The sequence below is a fragment of the Protobothrops mucrosquamatus genome, unplaced genomic scaffold (assembly GCF_001527695.2).
Source record: "Protobothrops mucrosquamatus isolate PMUCROS unplaced genomic scaffold, P.Mucros_1.0 scaffold1459, whole genome shotgun sequence".
NCBI classification, from domain to species: domain Eukaryota; kingdom Metazoa; phylum Chordata; class Lepidosauria; order Squamata; family Viperidae; genus Protobothrops; species Protobothrops mucrosquamatus.
In genome coordinates, this window is record NW_015387637.1 from 648762 (window position 1) to 652830 (window position 4069).

General features: G+C 40.6%; 1 pseudogene; it reads right to left on the minus strand.

Moving 5' to 3' along the window:
• Positions 1–2839: 2839 nt before the first annotated feature.
• LOC107292950 lies at positions 2840–4031 on the minus strand (annotated as a pseudogene).
• Positions 4032–4069: the final 38 nt, after the last annotated feature.

Consider the following 4069-nt stretch of genomic DNA (forward strand, 5'->3'; position numbering starts at 1 on the left):
TGTGAGGTTGGATAACTCTGTATAAGTGACATGGCATCTTAAATATTGTTGTAATATTTGATTCAATCTCTCTGATTTCCCCATTGGATGCCAGATACAGAGAGGTTGACAAATAAATTTTGAAGTTTAATAATTGAAAAGGGACCTTCCAAAACTTGGTGGTAAATAATAATACATAATAGTGTTCCAGGGTTGCAAAAGTGAGCTTAAGAGATTGCTGCAAGGCAGCTGGCTTTCCAGGAACAGATTTTGCCTGGCAGTGTACATAACAAAATGAAACATAATCTTTGACATCTGCCCTCGCTCTTGGCCCCCATAAGTCCCCAAGAACCCTCAGTTTAAAACTGAGAATTTTAAACACACTCCCTTGCCCAGCTGTCGTACTGTTGCGACAGAGTTATATTTCTTCCCTTAAATGTAGGGAAGCATGTAAGGACCATTGTGCAATAGCTGCCCTTCCTAAACCATGAAAGGTAAAGAATTGTCTTGTGGATCTCCTTGGAGGTATCTATCTGAGCCCTGATATAAACCTGTTTCCCTGCTCCGTTTCTCTGGAGGTCGAACCTCTGGGGAGACTAGAAGTTGCTTGGTTTGATTATGGCATTTGGGGAAAAGATTGCTTCACTTAATGACATCCATGTCTCCTGTTCCTGATGTGGTCATTAATCAACCACATGGGTCATTAAACAGAACATGGGGTGCCTAGTGCAGGTCCAGGCTCGTCTGCTCCAAGCCTCTTAAGGTCTCCCTCCCACCCTCCGGGTCTCTGCAGGCCTTGGACCTACTTGAACCCAGATCTACCCCCTCCCATCCTCCTCCCCAGCCCCATCACATCCTTACCATCTGCTGTACCTCTCTGGAGCTCGCATTGAGAAAGGAGAGCAGGCTGTTCCACTCCTCAGCATCCCAAGCCCCATGGCTCTGTCCTGGAAGCAGGAACTATTTTCGGGCTGTCTGAATTTATTTGTGGTACCTACTTAGGGGTGGAGTCACATGGCAGAGGGGTGGAGTGGCCTGCTCTTCTTCCCCAGTGAGAGCTGCAGAGCTCTACAGATGGTAAGAAGGGGGAGATACGTAGGTGGTCAGTTGTAAGGGCAAATCTGCCTGAGGTTTGTACATGTGACCATGAGGCTGCTGCAGTAGCCACAAATTTGAAACCGGATCATAAGTAGCTTTTGGGGGAACAGGGGATGTGTGTCTGTCATAACTTCAAGAATTACCTGTACATGGTGTAATTAAAGCACTGTTTGTGATTCATTTAAAAATGGTATGGAAAGCACAGTAATAGCCAAGACAGGAAAAATTAATTTATATTCCAGTAACAAAAAAGGAAAATGCTAAAAATACTCAAACTACATAATGTTGCTATTATCCTACAGTTTTTGTGATTCAGACTTCAACAATCCATAGAATTAAACTACTAAATGCACAAAATAAAATAAAAAAACACAGAAAACAACACTTCTAAAAACAAGGATTTAGTGGCCCACCACTTACTTAGTGAAGACATTTTATGATTACCAGGAATTAATTGTAGATGAAGTAAAACCAGAATCCTGTCTCACAGCACTAAGAATGAAGGTAAAGTATAGATGTTTAAATTATATAGTACAAAACCAAGATTTGCTGTAGAAGATCCTGATGGCTTAAGGCAGGGCTTTTCAACCAGTGGTACGGGTACCACCTGTGGTACATTGGCACCTGGCAGGTGGTACGTGACCATCCTAGAAAAGTGGTAGCAGGGGAGGGGAATGGACTGAACCGGTGGCAGCACCGCACAAGCCCTGAGCGAGAGATGGCTGGAGCTGCAGGGCTGTCAGGGCTCCAGGAAGCCCCAGGATCAATGCCACTTTCCAGCTGATTGGCGCTTCTTCGGGGCTGTCAGGCTCAGCGGAAGCGCCAGGATCAGCGCCAGGCTCCAGCTGTAGCTCAGCGCTGATCCTGGCGCTTCTGCTGAGCCCAGAAGAAGCGCCTATCAGCTGGAATGTTGCAGCATCTCCAGGGTCTTGTGATTTACATTCAGATGCTTGGCAACTGATTCATATTTATGACAGTCACAGTGTCCCAGGGTCATGTGAAGTGACCAAAACCTGCTGCAACCACCCAGCAGACGGTGGGGGGGGAATAAAAACCAAACACCCCCCACCCCACCCCCGCTGCCAATCCTCAACAGAAATGCTCACAACAATGAAAACCTCGGACAGGAGGAAGAGCGCCGCCAGGCAGGCAGGCAGGTGTCTTGCTCGGCTGTGGCTTGGGGGGGGCACTTTTTTCAGTGCCATTGTAACTTCAAACAGTCATTAAGCGAACTGTTGTAAGTCGAGGACTACCTGTACTTTATCACTGTTTTCCTTTTGGGGGGGGTCATCAAGTTTTTGACACCTTGCTAGGCGACTGGTGATACTCGGATGTTGCCCTATCCTAAAAGTGGTACAATGGGTGAAAAGGTTGAAAAGCCCTGGCTTAAGGCAATCATAAAAAATGCTGACAGAAGGCAAGATGGTCAGATACCAAGGGTGATGACACAAGCACCAAGCTTCAAGGATACAATGAAGTAAGGGAGGATGGGTTGGATTATATGCCATCAAGTTTTTACTGATAGATAATCCTGACAAAATGATGTCCATTATGAAGAATTAGAAATGAGTGAACAAGAAATGGTGCAAAAAGTTTATGTTGTCCATCATTAAAATTTCTTGCAAATTTTGCCTTCCTGTAAGTTAAACACATTTGAAAATGATACACGATGCTGAGACAAAAGTAAGTAGATCAGTAACTTTAATTCTGATTTTTGTAAATTACTGGACATTTAAAAAATCATTGAACAATATTTGAAGAAAAATATTTACTGAGTTGACAAACTTTTAGAAAAATAATTAGCCAGCTGTTTTGACACTGCATGTGAAAAAGCATGACCTGTAGTATGCAGGGTAGTACTGGGGTAGTCTGATGATTTGCAATCATCTGCTGTTAAACTATGACACACCACTTACCTGAGGCTAACTGCGAACAAATCTACCCATAGAAGTTAGTTTCCACAAAGGGAGTTGTTCACTAGTACACATAAAATAATACTTGATTTTTTTTATTTTGTTTTTACATCAAAATTGTACAATTGAATATACAGTTTGGTAAGTTACTGTTTTGCTGGAAGAACTCCCGGATAAAAAGAGGTCAATTATCAAAAGTATAAACAAAACACAATGAAAACAAAGTTAAGGATTTTTTTTTTAATTTGCAAAGTAAATATTTTATAAATAAAAAACAAATACACAAATCATCTGTAAGCTAAATAAATATCTATTTAATAAAGTCAGGTTTAATTTTTCCAAACAGCACTGGCACAGTAATTTAAAATATATAAAATTGTACTCGTTCACGTAGTGTCAAAAACTGGTATGCAACAACTTCATATATTTCACTCGTTCTATTGTACGTATTGGAAATTATGATTATAGCCAAGGTAGAATTCTTACAAAACTATGCCACAGTCTACAGAAGAAAATATTGTTCTCTAAACAATATGAGAATAGCTGGTGCTGAAAAAAAACATTTGGACAAAAATGGTCTTTAAAATACCAAAGCTACTATAAATTAGTACTGTATTCAATACATATCAAAATTATTAGACACCGAACAAAACTGTAGAAAAGGGAACCTTTCCTACATTTTCCTGAGTGCTTAATAAATTGAGAATATAGTGCAGGCCACACTTCCAAGGTGTGACAGATGTTATTGCTTTCTATGGCTGCATGATTTAAGTGTTTCATTTTCTATGAAAATATAAAGGCTTCTTCTAATTTAAGTCCTAAGAAGTTGTTCTTAAGATGTAAAAAGAAGTTAGATGCGTGACTTTTTGGTTGCTGGAGCAACATGGTTCATGTAACCTGATACAATTGAAAGTCCAAGTTTTTGAGCCTGAACATGAAAAAATGCCTGAAGTCTTGTTCCAGCTTTTGCTTCGCTTGTATTACGAGCATTATATTCAAAGCAGTTTGAAAACATCAGCTCAACATCCTCAATGAATTCCGCTGCAAGGAAAAATAAATAAATATGCCTTTATAGTCTT